Here is a 20,912-nt window from a genome sequence, read left to right on the forward strand (position 1 = left end):
GTTAATTTTAAAAAATGCTCAGTTCTTCATCAAAAATATAAGATATCTCATTGCTGCTTATCATTAAGAAATTTCTGATGATTTTTTTTTTGTTATGAATGCAGAAAAGGAGGAGTTGGACCTCTGAACCAGTTGGGTTGAGTCAGTGACTTGTCAAGCAAAATTCTGCAAAATAGTGTTAATTTTTAAAGACTGTAAATCTTGCTAAAGTTTGTATTTATTCTGCATAAATAAAGGATATTACAATTTTATAAAAATTGTAAAAGTGATAATGGTTTTTAAATGTCATGAATAATCTTAAAATTGTGTCCTATTGTTTCCTTCAATTGTACTTACAAAAAAATTATTTTTTAAAAAACATTTGTTACTTATTTTTATCCATGTACTCACAGGTGTATTAATCAATGAATGTTATTACTTGTATCCAGGAAGGCAATTCAGTGATTTGAGGGTGATTTATTTTACTTGGGGTTAATTTGTAGGCAGCTCTAGAGCTATGTGGCTTTAAGAAGTTACTGAAGGTGACAAAATGAAAATTAATAGCTTTAGTCCTGTATTACTATATTACATGGCTGAAATTGAACAAGGTGGAAATAAGAGGCCATTGCAATCCCCAAGATGGACTTGGCTTGAAGCATGTCAGTGTGCTTTGGGTTTTAGCGTCACCACTGGCAGCTATTTTTATGCAAGCAGATCACAAGAAGCCTGTGAACTTAAAACATATGGGTAAAATGATTTTCCTGGAAGCAATTGTTTACAATTGGCCATTTCTAGCAAGTAATTATGCATTAGCATTTAAAAGTGCAAGCACTTTGCTGATTCTAAGATTATATATAATTTGTGTCTTCCTGTTACTTGTAATTATTCCCATTTTACAGTTGAAGACATTGTGGTCCAGAGGAGTTAAGTGGCTACCAAGTGATGAGGTGAGTCAGTTCTAGTCAATTCACAGAGGGAAACCAATTTAAGTTAGTTTTTCCTTCTTAGACATAGAAATAGTAAGATTAATGTGTGGCCTTTGCAGTGATCCAAGCTAGAACTAACTAATGGGAACTTGAGCAAAGAGTGTGTTGTAGGAGATAAAAGACAGCACAGAGGTGAAAATCAAGGCATTGGTGACTGATTGGTTGAAAGAATGAAATGAAAATGACTCTGACATTTCAAGTCATTAGCTATGATAATAACAATATAGGGAACAGTTTCTTAAATTAACTCTTTTACTTTGAGATAAATTTAAATTTACAGAGGAGTTGCAAACTTACCAGAAAGAGTTTCTGTATTCCCTTTACTTAACTTTCCTTAATTAACATCTATCAAAATCAAGAGATTTACATTATTCCAAAACTACTTACTAAACTATAAAAGCCATTCACAAATGTACATAAGTGATAATCAGTTTTCCTTATTTGAATAAATGTGTCTCTATCCCCATTTCATTGTTTTTGTTTTCATTTCAAGAAAACACTAAAGAATGCTTAACCGACTCTAGACATAAATCATTCGTTTGCTATTGATTGATTCTTACTGAGGAAACTCTATTTTTAAAATGCAAAGTTGTTATGGTGAGGATACCAATGTGACTCATTTTTTGATCTTGTACTCTGATGTACTTCAGCTAATTACATTTGATTGCACATCAGCAAAGTTGGATACTGTGATGACTTTAGCTCAACACAACACCATTTTCAAAAGAGATTGACAGTTATTTCAAAGGATTTATTTTAGCCTTCTGCTTCTGGCCAGAAATAAATAGATGGAGTAACAGTGACGAGGTTTACCTTTATGCCTGAAAGGCACAAAAAACTGGACAAGATATACGAAACATTGGTTTTCAAGACACTATGTTTCATAAGAGGTATTGCTCCATCCCAGATTCCTGCCCATGGAAGTCAATTCCAGTACTGGCAGGTGCAGCAAGGAGCTGATTGTCTGTTATCTGTCTAGCAGATGCACGTGCTATACCCATTCCCCTACCAAGATAGTGTCATTGGGGTCTTGGGGCTTGCTAGCCTCAATGCCACACCCAGAAGCAAAGGGACTAAGAAGGCAGTACAAGTATGGCTGGTCATCACTAGAATTCACATCACCTTCCTCCATGGTAGTGGGGAGATGACCTTCTACCCTACCTTACATCAATAAAATAAAACAACATAGCACAAATAAATGCTAGTATGTATTTCACTTCCTTCCCACCCTCAGTGTCTCTGAAACCCAGTGGAGAGCTGAACTTTCATATTCACCAGAAAACAACTACATAAGCAGTTAGGGGCAGGGCTAACCACACTCCTGTTTCTGCATACAGCGCCCCCATACCCAGTGTGGATTGCTGAGCATCTCCCTCAGGAGGCACAAGCAGGTAATGGAAATGGGCTTGGTTGACAATCTACTTGCCCCAACTCTTTTCTCCTGGTGTCTGGGGGTCCCAGTGGAGAGCTGAGCTTCTGCCTCCAACGTCCAAGAATAAGGCAGTTTAGACCTGATCCCTTCACTTCCCACATCCTCAGGGCAGTGAGATCAATGGAAAGCTGATCTTACCCCTCCACACAGAGGTAATAAGGTGGTATGAATAGGTGTCCTATTTTTAATGGGAAGGTATCATCAGGGTCAAGGAGAAGCTTATGTTCTACCCCAGTTGTCTGCAATGCAGCAGTGTGAGTAAGTGTGAGCAGTGTGAGCAGTGTCAGTGCTGCACAGTGGGAGTGAGCGGGTACACCCAACTGCTTAGCGTTACTCTGTCCCAAGGGACTGCCCCCTCAAAAAGTTAAAGAAAATTGAGAGTCTCATCAGTAGAATCAGGAAAATCACAACATGAGAAAATATAATCAACAGATGCTAACATCAAGATGAATCAGATGTTGATTTTATCTGACAAGATTTTTAAAAAACCATCCAAAAATGCTTCAACAAGCAATTACAAATTCTTTTGAGCAAATGAAAACATTAAAAAACATCGACAAAGAAAGAGAAGTCATAAATGGACCAAGCAGAGATCATAGAACTGAAAAATACAGTAACTAAAAAATTTCACTGAATAGTTTCAATACTAGAATGAAGATGACAAGGGATAGAATCAGTGAACTTGAAGAGAGATCAATGAAGTTTACCCAAGCTCAACAACAGAAAGAAAGTAGGCTAAAGAAATGACATGTAGAAAAATAAAAAGAGCTAATATCATTGAAGTCCAGGAGGTGAGGAGAGTACTTGAAGTATTTCAAAAAGTCTTTGGGTGAAATAATAGCTAAAAACTTCACAAATTTGATGAAAGACATAAACCTACAGTTTCAAAAAATTGAGTAAAGCCCCAGATAGACAAACTCAAATAAACCCATGTCAGGAAACTTAGTCAAACTTATGAACATGAACAAAGAACAACAACAGCAACACACACACACACCCCATCTAAAGCAGCCATAGCACAATGACATATTGCTTCAAGAGGGAAGTCAATTTAAATTACAGTGTTTTCTCATGTGAAATCACAGAGGCAAGAAGGAAGTGACACAACATTTTTCAAATACTGAAAGTAGCAAATTGCTAACCTCAAGTTTTAAATCCTGCAAATATATCCTTCAGGAATAAACAGGATATAAATATATTCTGAGCAAAGAAAAGTTAAAATAATTTGTTGTGAGCAAAACTATCCTTGCATGAGTGTTAAGTCACTTCAGTTGTGCCCAGCTCTTCGCTTCCTTACGGACTGTAGCCAGCCAGGCTCCTCTGTCCAAGGGATTTCCAGGCATGAATACTGGAGTGGGTTGACATACCCTCTTCCAGAGGATCTTCCTGACCCAGAGATTGGATTTACATCTCTTACATCTCCAAGGATAGCTAAAGTAAACGAAGTTCTCTAAAGAGAAAGCAAACGATAACAGAGGAAAGCTTGGAACTTCTGAGAGAAAAGAAGAACATCAGAGTGAATAAAGTAGAATAAATAACAGACTATACTGCTTTTTATTGTGTTTCTTAAATCATAATTTATGGTTGAAGGAAAAAATTTTAACCCTGTAAGATGTACCCAATATATAGAGAGTAAATAATTAGGCTAATTGTTTATCAAAGGTGGGCAGGGTAAAAGGTCCTAAGCTGAAGTAAGATTTCTACATTTCACTCAAAGCAGTAAATCTATGATCTGTATATACTATAAATATTATATATATATAGTTTTATTGACTATGTCAAAGCCTTTGTGTGGATCACAAGAAACCGTGGAAAATTCTGAAAGAGATGGGAATACCAGACCACCTAACCTGCCTCTTGAGAAACCTATATGCAGGTCAGGAAGCAACAGTTAGAACTGGACATGGAACAACAGACTGGTTCCAAGGAGGAAAAGGGGTACGTCAAGGGTGTATACTGTCACCCTGTTTATTTAACTTATATGCAGAGTGCATCATGAGGAATGCTGGGCTGGGGGAAGCACAAGCTGGAATCAAGATTGTGGGGAGAAATATCAATAACCTCAGATATGCAGATGACACCACCCTTATGGCAGAAAGTGAAGAAAGGAGAGTAAAAAGTCACTTTCTTGATGAAAGTGAAAGAGGAGAGTGAAAAAGTTGGCTTAAAGCTCAACATTCAGAAAACTAAGATCATGGTATCCGGTCCCATCACTTCATGGCAAATAGATGGGGAAAGAGTGGTTGACTTTATTTTTCTGGGCTCCAAAATCACTGCAGATGGTGATTGCAGCCATGAAATTAAAAGATGCTTACTCCTTGGAAGGAACATTATGACCAACCTAGACAGCATATCAAAAAGCAGAGACTACTTTGTCAACAAAGGTCCATCTAGTCAAGGCTATGTTTTTTCCAATGGTCATGTATGGATGTGAGAGTTGGACTATAAAGAAAGCTGAGTGCCGAAGAACTGATGCTTTTGAACTGTGGTGTTGATGAAGACTCTTGAGAGTCCCTAGGACTGCAAAGAGATCCAATCAGTCCATCCTAAAGGAGATCAGTCCTGGGTGTTCATTGGTAGGACTGATGTTGAAGATGAAACTCCGGTACTTTGGCCACTTCATGTGAAGAGCTGACTCATTTGAAAAGACCCTGATGCTGGGAAAGATTGAGGGGAGGAGGAAAAGGGGACGACAGAGGATGAGATGGTTGGATGGCATCACCGACTCGATGGACATGGGTTTGGGTGGACTCCAGGAGTTGGTTATGGACAGGGAGGCCTGGTGTCCTGTAGTTCATGGGGTCTCAAAGAGTCGGACACGACTAAGAGACTGAACTGAACTGAACTGATATAGTAATATTTGGAATAACCACTCTACCCTCTGTATCATATAAAGTTATGTATTCCAATACACTCTAAATGAATCCAGATGAAATCTTTTCTTGGGAAGCCAAGGAAAGAAAAACAGAAAAATAAGAAGCAAATAAAACAAATAAACAATGAAATGAAGGTAGATGTTTCTATTAAAGGATGACAAGAGGGATCCTTGTAGAGTGGAAATGTTCTGTACCTTGACTGTATCAGAGTCAGTATCCTGACTGTATATTGTTCAATATATTTCAAGATGTCATTATTGGGGAACCTGGGTAATGGGTTTTGGCATTTCTTTTTATTGTTTCTTATAGCTGCATGTGAGTTAATTATTTTGATAGAAAAAGGTTAATTAAAAATATACACTACTACTGTGAGATACCATGATATACCTCTTAGAATGTAAAAAATTTAAGAAGACTGATTATACCAAGTGTTGGCAATTATTTGATGTAACTATAACTCTCTTACTGCTGGTCAGAATGTAAAATTTTGCAGCCACTTTGGGAAAGAGTGTTTTCTTATTTCCTGAAAATACTTAACCATACATCTGCCAAATTACTTAGCCACTTTATACCTTGATATTTACTGAAGCATATATTCATAGGATGGTTTGTTCAAGAATGCTCATAGCAGTACAACCAAGATGTCCTTACATTGGTGCAAGGACAAACAGATTTTTGAATAATAAAATACAACATAGCTTTGCAGTAAAAGAGATGCAACCACAGAGATTCACAATAACATAGATGAAATAAAATGATGATTAACTGAGTCAGTGAAAAAGAAGAGAACATGATGTATCATTGCATTTATAGAAACCTTTAGGAAATGCAAGGTAATCTATTGAGACAAAAAAACACATTAGTAATTGCATAGGAACTGGAAGTGACAGGAGTTATACTAATTGAATTCTGCCAAGACAATGCACTAGTCATAATACCTTTTTTCAACAACACAAGAGATGACTCTACACATGGACATCACCAAATGGTCAATATCAAAATCAATTTGATTACATTCATTGTAGCTGAAAATGGAGAAGCTGTACATAGTCAGCAAAAACAAGACCTGGAACTGACTGTGGCTCAGATCATCAGCTTCTTATAGTAAAATTCAGGCTTATACTAAAGGAAACCTGGAAAAACCCTAAGCCAGCCAGTATGACTTCATATCCCATATGAATTTGCAGTAGAGGTAATGAATAGATTCAAGGGACTAGATCTAGTTAACAGTGTGCCTGAAGAACTATGGACAGAGGTCTGTAATATTGTACAGGAGGCAGCAAATGAAACCATGCCAAAGGAAAAGAAAAGCAAGAAGGCAAAGCAGTTGTCTGAAGAGGCTTTGCAAATAGTGGAAGAATGAAGAGAAATCAAAAGAAAGGGAGGGAGGGAAACACACATCCAATTAAATGCAGAGTTAAGGCCTTCTTCAATGAATAGTGTTTAATAATAGAAGAAAACAGCAAAAGGGGGAAGATTAGAGATCTTTTCAGGAAAATTGGAAACATCAAGTGAGCGTTTTGCCCAAAGATGGACACAATAAAGGATACCTAGTCCACAATGAAGAGATCAAAATGAGATGGAAAGAATACATGAAACAACTGTATAAAGAAGATCTTAATGAAATGGATTACTACGATGGTGTGGTTAGTCACCCAGAGCCAGACATTCTGGAGTACAAAGTCAAGTGGGCCTTAAGAAGCACTGCTGTTAATAAAGCAAGTGCATGCGACGAACTTAGAGCAAAACTATTTGAATCCTTAAAGAATTAAGCCTTTAAGATTTTGCAGTCATTATGTCAGCAAATCTGGAAGACCCAGCAGTGGCCACAGAACAGGAAAAGGTCAATCCTCATCCTAATTCCCAAGAAGGGTAGACCAAAGAATGTGCTAACCACTGGACAATAGCATTTATCTCCCAAGCTAGTAAGGTCATGCTTAAAATCTTGCACGCTATGTTTCTGCTTATGTGAACCAAGAACTTCCAGGTGTCCAAGCTGCATTTTGAAAAGGAAAAGGAACTAGAGATCAAATTGCCTACATTTGCTGGATTATAGAGAAAGCAAGGGAATTTCAGAAAAACATCTATCTGTTTCATCAACTACCCTAAAGCCTTTGACTGTGTGGATCATGACAAACTGTGGAAAGCTCTTAGAGAAATGGGTATACCAGACACCAGACAATCTTACCTGTCTCCTGGGAAACCTGTATGCGGGTCAAGAAGCAACAGTTAGAACCCTGTATGGAATAACTGATTAGTTCAAGATCGAGAAAGGAGCACAGCAAGGCTGTCTGCTGTCACCCTGCTTGTTTAACCTATATGCTGAGCAGATCATGAGAAATGCCAGACTGGATAAGTTACAGGCAAATCAAGATAGGCAGAAACATCAACAACCTCAGAAATGTAGATGATACCACTCTAATGGCAGAAAGTGAAGAGGAATTTAAAGAACCTCTTGATGAGAGTGAAGAAGGAGAGTGAAAGAGCCGACTTAAGGCTAAATATTAAAAAAAAACCTAAGGTCATGGCATCTGGCCCCGTTCAGTTCAGTTCAGTCGCTCAGTCGTGTCCGACTCTCTGCGACCCCATGAATCACAGCACGCCAGGCCTCCCTGTCCATCACCAACTCCCGGAGTTCACTCAAATTCATGTCCATCGAGTCGGTGATGCCATCCAGCCAACTCATTCTCTGTTGTCCCCATCTCCTCCCACCCCCAATCCCTCCCAGCATCAGACTCTTTTCCAATGAGTCAACTCATCGCATGAGGTGGCCAAAGTATTGGAGTTTCAGCTTTAGCATCAGTCCTTCCAATGAACACCCAGGATTGATCTCCTCTAGAATGGACTGGTTGGATCTCCTTGCAGTCCAAGGGACTCTCAAGAGTCTTCTCCAACACCACAGTTCAAAAGCATCAATTCTTTGGTGATCAGCTTTCTTCAGAGTCCAACTCTCACATCAATACATGACCACGGGAAAAACCATTGCCTTGACTAGACGGACCTTTGTTGACAAAGTAATGTCTCTGCTTTTTAATATGCTATCGAGGTTGGTCATAACTTTCCTTCCAAGGAGTAAGCGTCTTTTAATTTCATGGCTGCAATCAGCATCTGCAGTGATTTTGGAGCCCCAAAAAATAAAGTCTGACATGGTTTCCACTGTTTCCCCATCTATTTCCCATGAAGTGATGGGACCAGATGCCATGATCTTCGTTTTCTGAATGTCAAATAGAAGGGGAAAAGGTGGAAGTAGTGACAGATTTCCTCTTCTTGGGCTCTAAAATCACTGAGGATGGTGACTGCGACCATGAAATCGGAAGATTATTGTTTCTTGGAAGGAAAATGATGACAAAACTAGACACTATGTTGAAAAGCTTAGGCATCACATCCCAGACATGACTGGGGGACTGAACAACAGCAATATGTGCTCAGTAACTGAGTCATGTCTGACTCTTTGTGACCCCAAGAACTATAGCCCACTGGGCTCCTCTGTCCATGGGATTCTCCAGGGAACAATACTGGAGTGGGTTGCCATGCCCATCTTCAGGGGATCTTCCCATATGTACTCAAGCTTATTTAATCAACTCTTTTAATGAAAAGTAAAATAATAAGTTTAATATTCATTTCAACTACAATGTTCATGAAAAGACAGAGATTAAGCTAAAAAAATTCACACAACTATCTTCATTTCACATTTCAAACATTTAACTTTATAAATCACAAAATCATAAAGGATAAGTAGAAAATCATGCAGATGAAAAGAAACATCAAACATCTCTCCTTCCCCTACCTCTCTCTCTCTCTCTCTCATGAAACAAGAAAAGGAAGCCAGTTCCTTGAAATCAGCACATGATTTCTGTGAAAGACACAGGGGTCAGGTTTTGTATCTCTCATAAACCAGAGCCACTTATGTAAAAAGATTCCTTTGAGGTTCTCTTAATGTAAGAAAACAGTACTCTGGTTGGAATATTGTCTTTGTAGCTCTAAAGAAGCAGGAAGTTCCCCAAATCATTTTTGAAGCTTTTAAAACTTTTATCTCAAAAACCAACAAATTAAAGCTACCCCCTAAAAAATAGCCTTGGGAGCTGAGTGTTTGTACAGTTCCTGTAGGCTTCATGACACCATTAGAAAGGTTTTATTACAAATGTTTCATTATGAAACCAAAACAAAACCACAACCCTCTGTGGGTTTTCATGGTGTCTGGATTTTCTCTCAAGCTGAAATTGTAACAGGAATGAAATAGTGAATGCTAAAGAAAAACTGCAAATAAAAGAAAAAATTATTCTTTCTAATCATTTTGAATTTTATAGTTGTGCTAACCAAATCCTGTTTTGCTTATTTCAGTAAAGACAGTGAAGATACAATATGAAACATAGTTGATCATAGGGCAGGTACTATAGTAGCATCAAAAACCCTGGAGAACAGAGTGAGGGGTAAGAATGAGTGAGGAAAAATTTCCTAGAGAAATGGAGAGGTCATTCTTAAAGATAAATAAGAATTAGCTACACTCTCAAAGAAAAATAATAATTTAAGTAGGGGGAAAATACAAGGCCAGATATTTGGGGCAAATTGGAGGTGTCTTAGTTGTTGGATGGCAAGAGGTGGATATGGGGATGGGGGAAGACAACAGAAAAATATGACAACATTTTAAAGACAGTTAAACAGTTTATTGAAAGACTTTTAGCAAAAAATTAACTTGACCAACTCTGAGCTTTTGGGGAAAAAATATCTTTTTGAAGGGCCAAGTGCAGACAAAGAGGCCAGACAAGTTTGAAAGATATCAATATTCCAAGACAGATTGAATATTGGGTTTTACAAATGGAAAAGTGAAAACTTCAGAAGCAGAATCTACATACCTTAATGACTGTGGATGAGAAGAGGGAAGGAAGAAGGAAGTGGAGGGTGATTCCTTGGGTGATTGGGTATAAGTAGAGATAGATTGTCATTGTTCAAATGGAAACAGAGTCTCAAGAAGGTTTCAGGGAGAGATTAAGGAGCTGATTCTGAACATTTTGAGTTTGATGTGCCTGTGTGAAAATTAGAAAATATCTGGTAGGTACTGGATCTATTTCATTATGTGATAGGATAAGGGATAAATGGTGAAAATTAGAAAAACAAAACCAAAATTGACATATTCTAGCCCTCATGGAGTTCTCATTTATGGAAAAAATAGAGTTAACACAAAAAATTAATATTAATCAGTGCCATGTTAGTATTTTGGAGTGTGGTGGAGTACGTATGTAATAAGTGGTTCAAACAGGTGGTGCGGTGGTAAAGAATCTGCCTGTCAATTCAGGAGACTCAAGAAATGCAGGTTCAATCCCTGGGAAGGAAGATCCCCCAGAAAAGGAAATGGCAACCCACTCCAGTATGCTTGTCTGGAAAATCCCATGGACAGGGGAGCCTGGAAGTCTATATTCCATGGGGTCATAAAGAATCAGACACGACAGCACACACAACAGGTGGATATAAACACAGTATCTTCAAACACTTTATAGTGATGGTCACACTTCATTTGGCTCCAAAGGTGAACGGAGGTTGGCAAAGTGATGAAGGACGTGGGCCGGAGTTCTGTATGCAACAAAGGAGGCACAGAGACAGAAGAAACTTTGAGATGTTTACAAAATGAAGGTGGAAAAGTTAAGCCTTATAGCAATGTGGACTAAGTTCTGTGAGCTGTGAGCAAAATGTGGGGGAGTAAAAACAGTGTGATGTGACATAGAGGTCTAGAGCTCAGAAATACTAACAGTCCAGTCATGGGCTGTTATTTTTATTTTCAAAATGAGAATGTTACAAGTAGTTTTGTCATATGTTTGTGTGAAGTTAAATATCAGACATTATATATAAAAAGTGCCTGTTAACAAAGGAAGGGCTCAACATATGTTTTTTCATTATTACTATTTTAGTATATACATATACTTCAGAGAAGCTTACCCATTAGACTATCATTTAATATCACTTTAACATAAGCTAGTTTAACATAAGCTAGTTGAACATAAGCTAGCAGATCACTTCCCATATTCAAGATAGTTTCAAGATGGGAAGCACAATCTTAAGTCAATTTGCTAAGAAGATGAAGTGTTCAGCATTTGCTTCCCATGCTGCCATAGGAACCAACATAGGTAGTTTTATCTAGTGAAATCCAAACTTCAGCTAGGGCATGGAGAATTTCCTCATAGAAGGAGTATATTTAGCAGAGAGTCAAAGTCTCCAGAAATGATTCTCTGTAATGGTGTCTTTCACTTTTATTCCAAGAAATAGTCTTATTAATACTGAAGACAGCCAAAGAGGTGTGAAAGAAAGAAAGTGAAAGTGAAGTCGCTCAGTCGTGTCCAACTCTTTGCGACCCTGTGGACTGTAGCACACCAGGCTCCTCCGTCCATGGGATTCTCCAAGAATACTAGAGTGGGTTGCCATTTCCTTCTCCAGGGGCTCTTCCCGACCCAGGGATCGAACCCAGGTCTCCCGCATTGCGGGCAGACGCTTTAACCTCTGAGCCACCAGGGAAGCTGGTGTATGTCTATATAAAAGAGGTGTATGTATATATACATATACATTCATATATATCATACATATATCTGTTTTTCATATTCAATATAGACCACAGTCTCTCAAAGTGGAAATTACCATCATCCTCGTCTACTCCTGATCAATCAGTCTCTCTGGAAAAAGAAACTTCTCAAAGTTTCACCACTTAGAACTGCAGGATACTACCAGTTTCTAAGGTCTTGTAATATTATGTGCATGTGTACCAGACCTTTTCAGTTCTGATTTCTGCGGGTCCCCATCCTGTCTAGTCTCCTTTTCCATACTATCATATACCTGCTGCTGTCTCAATTCTTAATCCTTCCCCACAGTACCACAACCATCAGAGCGTGTATGTTTAGTGGGGGCTGGAAGGGGTGAGGGCTATATTGAAGTTCAAAGACATGCAGGTGTTTCAGTAAAGCGTGCTAGAATTATACGAGTTTCAAATGTTCCTCGGGTATTTCTCCAATCAGAAACTTGTCACTAACTTTCCTTGACTCAGAACCTAATTGGGCTCCTGCCTCTTGTTTTTCAGTTTTACCTTTCATCACCTCCCCTAGTCTCCAGTTCCCAACCTATAAAATGACAGGGTAATTGAGCCCAATTTTTCTTTTTCCTTTCCAGAATATTGAAGCCATGTTCACCGTGGTTTAAAAAATAAGGAGCCTCACAGAGATGGGATCCCAATCTCAAATACAAATCTTCCTTGACTTAAAATGGGATTGCATTCTGATAAATTCATTGTAAATTGAAAATATCATTAAGTAAAAATTACATTTAATACATCTAACCAAGCTAGGTGTATTATAGCTAAGCCTGCTTCTGCTGCTGCTGCTAAGTCGCTTCAGTCGTGTCTGACTCTGTGTGACCCCATAGACGGCAGCCCACCAGGCTCCCCCGTCCCTGGGATTCTTCAGGCAAGAACACTGGAGTGGGGTGCCATTGCCTTCTCCGATAGCTAAGCCTAACCTACCTTAAATCTGCTCAGAATTTAAAGTAGCCAATTTGGATACTGTGCAGAAAGTGAAAAGCACAATAAGTGCATATCTACAGAGGGAAGGAATTTGTCTTTTTCTTTTTTAAACATTAGTTGTTCAGTCACTAAGACGTTTCAGACTCTGTGAATCTGTGGACTGCAGCACATATACAAGCACTTAAATTAGTCCCTGTCACAGAGTTAGAGCTTATCTCTTGATAACTTTACAAACTGCAATGAAGAAACTTATAATGACTATCCTTTACCAGCTGAGCTAGAAGGGAAGCCCAAGAAAACTGGAGTGGGTAGCCTATCCCTTCTCCAACAGATCTTCCGGACCTAGGAATTGCATCGGGGGCTCCTCATTGCAGGCAGATCCTTTACCAACTGAGCTGACAGGGAAGCCTGTTGACTACCGTAAAAATCTTTAATTCCACCCTTCCATCCTTACCTCAACTCTTCTCGCACACATAGGAAAACATGAGAAAGTGATAGGACTTTGTTATAGGAACAGAGTTCAAGTGGCTCCAAGTTACATTTTAAAAAGTTAATTATGTGAAAAATTGAAGGTCATTTTCACATATCTTTGCAAGAGATTTTAGTACCTGATATTTGAATAGCACTTTGAAATGCAGAGACAATTTTCACGTCTATCGCCTTGTGTGAACTTTGACCATTATTATCTTCAATTGGTTTTAATACCATGCTTTAAAGCCAGTAGAGTGAGATGCCCATCTTTAAATAGCTGGTGAGGAATGGAAAAAAGTCAGGACTGAGGCCTTCTGCTGTTTGGCTGGATGTTCTTTCTCCTACATAACATGAACCCAGCTGGAATTGGAGGGAATAGATTGTTGGAAGGTTTCAATGAGTTAATTTGTAAACATGTCTAGCAGTCTTTATTTTAAGAAGAGTTGAATACAGATGGTCTCCAAGTTAAGATGATTTGATTTAAGATTTTTATACTCTCAGTTCAGCTCAGTTCAGTCGCTCAGTCGTGTCCGACTCTTTGCAACCCCATGAATTACAGCACTCCAGGCCTCCCTGTCCATCACCAACTCCCGGAGTTCACCCAAACTCATGTGCATCGAGACAGTGATGCCATCCAGCCATCTCATCCTCTGTCGTCCCCTTCTCCTCCTGCCCACAATCCCTCCCAGCATCAGGGTCTTTTCCAATAAGTCAGCTCTTCGCATGAGGTGGCCAAAGTATTGGAGTTTCAGGTTTAGCATCAGTTCTTCCAATGAACACCCAGGACTGGTCTCCTTTAGGTTGAATTGGTTGGATCTCCTTGCAGTCCAAGGGACTCACAAGAGTCTTCTCCAGCACCACAGTTAAAAAGCATCAATTTTTCTACTCTACAATGATGCAAAAACCATATGCATTCAGTAGAGACCATATCTCAAATTATGAATTTTGATCTTTTCCTGGGATAGCAATACACCATATGGATACTTTGCTGCCAATAGGCAGACAATAGCCCCAGCTCCCAGTCAGCCCCTTGATCACCAAAGATAAACAATCGACACACTGACAACAATTCTGTAAATGTACCATCATTGTGCTTTTCACTTTCTGGACAGTATTCAAATTTGTTAAAGTAAATTCTGAGCAGATTTAAGGTAGGTTAGGCTTAGCTATAATACACCTTGCTTGGTAGGGTGTATTATATGTATTTTCCACTTAATTATATTTTCAATTTACAATGATTTTATCAGAATGGTTCAATATCTGGGTTGGAAGGTCTCTTGGAGAAGGAAATGGCAATCCATTCCAATATTCTTGCCTGGAGAATCCTATGGACAGAGGAATCTGGTGGTCTACAGTCGATAGGGTCGCACAGAGTCAGACATGAGTGAAACAACTTAGCACTCAGACACAACCCCATCAGAAGTCAAGGAAGATCTGAATATGAGATTTTGATCCCATTTCTGTGAGTCTCTTTATTTAAGTTCAGTTCAGTAGCTCAGTCATGTCTAATTCTTTGTGACCCCATGGACCGCAGCACACCAGGCCTCCCTGTCCATCACCAATTCCCTGAATTTATTCAAACTCATGTCCATTGAGTTGGTGATGCCATCCAACCATCTCATCCTCTGTCATCCCCTTCTCCTCCTGCTTTCAATCTTTCCCAGCACCAGGGTCTTTTCCAATGAGTTGGTTCTTTGCATCATGTGGCCAAAGTATTGGAGTTTCAGCATCAGTCCTTCCAATGAACACCCAGGACTGATCTCCTCTAGAATGGACTAGTTTGATCTCATTGCAGTCCACGGGACTCTCAAGAGTCTTCTCCAACACCACAGTTCAAAAGCCTCTGTTCTTCGGCACTCAGCTTTCTTTATAGTCCAATTCTCACATCCATACATGACTACTAAAAAACCATGGCTTTGGTTAGACAGACCTTTATTGGCAAAGTAATATTTCTGCTTTTTAATATGCTCTCTAGGGTGTCTTTATTTAATGGCTAAGTTTAATGTTGTGTTGAATGTACACATGAATGAATAAGAAAATGGATACTAACTGACTGATCAAAGGTTGGAATCAAAAATTTTAAATTGTCAAACAATTACCAAGAGAAAAGTGTATAAGGGAAAAGTGTAATCCCTAAAGACAAAGCAAATTTATGACACCACTTTTAGCACAATACTAGAAAGAAGGGAGTAAAAAAGGAAATGGGAAGCAGGCAGGCAAACAGAGAGACAGGGGAGGACTGGGAAAATCTTTTGAACAGTGTACTGGGAAGAGAGTGGTCTTTCAGTTGAGTCCTTGAATGACAAACAGACATGGGTAAGCATTGGAAGATAAACAATCGATACCCTGACAACCATTTCTCTAGCAGAGGAGAGGGATAAGACTGAAGATACGAATATTGGAGTTAAAATGGATACTCAGGAGGTAAATGGAGTCATCCTGAAATAAATGTAATATAAATTTAAATAAAATGATATTTATAGCCATTGTAGAGACTCCTGACCTATATTTACCCTGTAATCTACATTATGTAGAGTATCTTTTCCCCTTTATGATTCCATAGATAATGTGGCTTCTTTATCATGGATAATTCATTACCAATACTTCAATACTTTCTGAGATAGTTTTGAGAAGTGTTCTTACAAGTGAAACTAATTTTAAAACCATATAAATAAATCTACTAGGATTCCACTTTTCAGCACTCATGAAGACTCCACTCTTTCATCAGTTACTCTTTAAACTCATTGCAACCCAATCTTTCCCTTCCAAGAGTTTCTAAATGCTGACACTCTGGGATGTTGACTGTTTGTGGAATTCTTATTAAGAGGTAGTTTCCATGATAAGCACACTTCCTGTTAACTAGACTTAAGATATTTAAAATATTTTCCTTTATGCAGTTTGTGCTGTGCTGTGCTGTTCTTAGTCACTCAGTTGTGTCAGAATCTTTGTGATTCCGTGGACTGTAGCCCACCAGGCTCTCTCTCCATGGGGATTTTCCAGGCAAGAATACTGGAGTGGGTTGCCATGTCCTCCTCCAGGGCATCTTCCCAACCAGGGCTGGAACCCAGGTCTCCAGCATTGCAGTGGATTCTTTCCAAATACATTCACATGGATTCTAGAAAGACTTTGTGTAGCTGAAACAACACCCAGACAAGAGTCCTGCTATAAATAAAATATGCAGGGAATACCCCAGAAAAACTAACATTAAAGAGGTTAGCTTTTCTATTACAATGACCTAATATGTTCCAATTACAAGTCTTCCTATTATTTGAACAGCTGAACTGGCAGCTTTAATACCCTTTAAAAGTTAATAGTGGAATTTCAGTGAGACTCTTAAGTCCATATGTGATTTAATGGATGTTTTAATTACAATATTTTATACTTGTTCCTATATGTGCTTAGAATTATGTGTTTATAACTATCCATATAAGTTACATTATTGTAATCCTTAAATTTAACTTTTTGTGATTGAAATAGCATTGTATTTCATGTTCTGTTATTTTTCAGAATGTCTGTAACATTTTCAGTGGTACAATATACAATATTTTCACAGCTTTCTGAGTTCACATAAAGAGTCTTTCCAAACACTATTCGCAAAGTGATTTGCCAAATAATTTTAAATAAAATGGTCACTTCCCTTCTTTTCCTTTTAGGGACTCATGCTTTCCATCTCGTGTATTTCGACTTGAAAGAGAAAAAAAGAAATTATTTTAGAAATATTTCAGCCATTTTAATTGAGTTTCTTAATAGATTCATTCGTTATCTATTGCATATAAAGTTCTGTTTTCATATCATTCACTATCTATTGCATGTAAAGTTCTGTTTTCATATCTGACTGACTTTAACAAAAGTTGTTTTCAATAGGGATAGTTTCTGTACTATATGTATAAATATATATATATACACATATACATGTATATAATTTTGTTTTTAGTGGTAGATTTGGACTTTGCAGTTGGCACCAGTGGTACTCTCCTGCCAATGTAGAAGACATAAGAGAACTGGGTTCTATACCTGGCTTGGGAAGATCACCTGGAGAAGGAAATGAGAACCTACTCCAGTATTCTTGCTTGGAGATTCCCATGGACAGAGGAGCCTGGTGGTCCATGGGTTGCAAAGAGTCAGACATGACTGTGTGACTAAACATGCTTGCGTGCAATCATACTACTAAAATTGTATGGGAAAGTTATCAGCTATTTTTGTTTTGTTTCTCCCTTTCTCCTTTTCTTCTTTCTTCCTTTCTTTCCTCTCTTACCCTTTTCTTCCTGTTTCTTCTTTCATTCCTTCATCCCCATCTTTTCTTCCTTCCTAGTTTGAAATAACAGTTGATAAAATTGACCCTATATTCTTTAGATTTATTCATCCATGTATTTGGAAATCAAGTCAGAAATTTTCTGATTCAATCTTCAGAAAATTTGAAACTTACTATCACCATAAAGTGATAAATAGAAGAATAGTTTTAGCAAAAGCCTATAAAGCAGCATGGCAAGCCACTCCAGTACTATTGCCTAGAAAATCCCATGGATGGAGGAGCCTGGTAGGCTGCAGTCCGTGGGGTCGCTAAGGGTCGGGCACGACTGAGCGACTTCACTTTCACTTTTCACTTTCACACATTGGAGAAGGAAATGGCACCCCACTCCAGTGTTCTTGCCTGGAGAATCCCAGGGACGGGGGAGCCTGGTGGGCTTCCGTCTATGGGGTCACACAGAGTCGGACACGACTGAAGTGACTTAGCAGCAGCATAAAGCAGCATATTAAATATATCTTTTTAAAAGATAGGTTCAGTCTGTATGTTCTGATTATGGTGTTCATTATCAAAATATTTAATTAGTAGTGATCTGATGTTGATATAACTACAGGTATCATGCTTTGGAAAAGCTGTGGTTAAAAAGGAACTTTTAAAGTATGGTAACTATGTAATAAACACTTTAAGTGCATTTAGTCAGTTGCTGTATTATGAATTCTGACAAAATACATTTTAACAAATGTATAAAATATAAATATGTCTTTTTAAAAACATAGATGAAGGGCTAGAAACCATCTCTCATGTAAGGAGAAACCAAAAGCTGTGATAATGAGAAGATGGGACATGTTCACTACATGTCGAAAGGAAGTACTTAACATACTTTTTCAGCATGACTTCTAGAATATGAAACATTGAAGAATTAAAAATGCATTCAAATTACCTTAATGAACTTGGAATCTAGTCATTGAGATTTGAATACTGATGTATTTGAAACCAGAGGTGCATCCAAATGTATTTATCATCCTCAAAATAATTTTTAAAAGGACAACTCAGATTTCAGGTAACAAAAATCCTACAGAGAGCATCAGGCTCTGAGTTCCATTTCCTAAAAAATGATGCAACTATTACATATCAGTGTGCCAAGGGAAAGGAGTCAGTGGAGAGGCCTGGGGGATATTGTTTAAGAGGGTGCTGACTTAAGCCTTATCAGCTTCTAAAGATTGTTTGGCCTGTTCTTCTGGTTCCTTCCTCAGGAAGCTGAGATATGTGTGGCTGCCTCTTGGGTGAATCATCACCAAGCTCTGTTGTGGAGTTGTCTGGAAGGAGACTATCAGGAACTCTAAGACACTTAATGACCCAACTGCCTGTCTATGGCTGGTAAGCACAGTAAGCACATTACCTCTACATGTAATGAGGTCAGGGCTTTGATACTTGTGTGGGCCAGTTAGATTATTTTGATTCATGATCACAAACTGCATAGCTAACCCTGGCCACTCAGATGTCTTGCACATATGAACTGTTCATAACGGAGCAGACAAGTTATACTTCATATATAGTAACACTGCATATACACACACACACACAGAGTTTACATTTCTCTCAGTCCTAGGAAAACAACTCAAGCATATTACTAACTTGTTAGCACCAATTTCATTTATTAGTAGACCTGATCAGATTCTTTAGAAAATTAAAGTCATTTTTCAGATGGAATTATTACTTTCAATAAAATAAATATTAAAAAAATATCATGTTGTTAAACATGTCCTCAAAATAGTAGCTTTTGGGCTTAATTTCAGGCAGAATTATGATAATAAATAATATTTTCCTCACAGAAACTACTCCTTTAAATTAGATAAAATAAAGGTACTGAAACATTAAAAGAATAACCTTCAAAACTACAAGCATGCAGGTTAAGTCATTTCAGTCATGTCTGACTCTTTGCGACCCTGTGGTTCCTCTGTCTGTGAGACAAGACACTGGAGTGGGTTGCCTTGCCCTCCTCCAGGGGATCTTCCCCACTCAGGGATTGAACAAGGGTCTCCTGCTTAGTAAGCAGATTCTTTATCACTAACACCACCTGGGAAGCCCCGAAAACTACAAGAGACCATTAGAAATAGTTTAGACACTCCTTGATGAACTGTAATGCTGCTGACATTTCATGACTAAAATATATTCTAAAAAGTTGGTTGGGAGTTCCCTAGTGGTCTAGTGATTAGATTTCAGTGCTTTCACTGCCATGGCCTGGGTTCCAACCCTAACTGGGAACCTTAAGCTACGTGGCAGGGTCAAAAGTTAAAAAAAAAAAAAAAAGAAGAAGATGTGGATTTTTCTCAGGTAAAATTGTGTAGTATCTCAGGTAAGTTACTCAAATAATGCTTGTGTTTTCCTTTGGGAAATTGCTTCTCTGCTTTTAACCTATACCTTAATGTAAGGTGATATCACTTCTGAGATCTAGGAGAAGCCCCAGAATTCATGTCTGGCCAATGAAATATAACCAATGACTTTTTGAAAATTGTTGGAAAAGAGATTTTTGTCTGCCTTGGTTATTGAGGTAGCAAGATAGAATTTGGAAGCTACCAGGACCATTAGAAAGAAAGGACTTGCTTTAAAATGAGACTAATATCGAGAAAAACAGGGCCATGGTGGAGGGAAGGGGAGTGGCAGTGAAAGAAAGAGTCATTATGACTTTTTCAACTTCTGGATATAACCATACTGGAAGGTAAAATTCAGGATTTTGTAGTTTTAAGTATTACATCAATAATTTGCACTCTGCTATTTCTGCTTGATTCTATTTGATTATGTTTCTGTAACTTGCAAACTTAAAATAGCTAATAGAAAAGAATCAGAATTTTTAATCTAATACATATTTATTGAACACTTACTTTGGACTTTAGACTTTATTGCTTGTCTCTGGTTTTTACAGAATCTGATATAATAATATTTTCATATTATATATGATGTAAATAAGAGTAGTATATATAAAAGAGCACATGTTCAGAAAAAAAGTGACAGAATTCATTTAAATAGTGCTGTGTATTAATTAGATTAATTTCCTTCTGTTCTTGGAACAATAATTGGGCATTTTTGTTTTAAGGAACTAAAATGCTAACAAAGGCGGGAAAGTGCTTTAAAATTGAAATGTAAAATTATTCATTGAATATTGAAGCAATGAGGCTGGAGAACTGGGTGCTTTTGAAAAGATATCTTCTGTAACATTGGATCAGCCATGTCAGCCAAGCTTAAATGAAGCAGTAAATTTCAGTGCACTAAGTTACGTTGGATATCACATCTGTTGCAAACATATTACATATCATTACTGGTACTTCATATTTCACTGATTTTCACTGTGCTTTGTGAATCCATCAGTTAGTTCATAAAGACATAGGTCACACTATAGAAAATGATATTTTAATTTAAGAAATAA

Source organism: Moschus berezovskii, chromosome 4 (genome assembly GCF_049115385.1).
Source record: "Moschus berezovskii isolate FMDL1 chromosome 4, NW_MosBer_1.0, whole genome shotgun sequence".
Lineage (NCBI taxonomy): Eukaryota > Metazoa > Chordata > Mammalia > Artiodactyla > Moschidae > Moschus > Moschus berezovskii.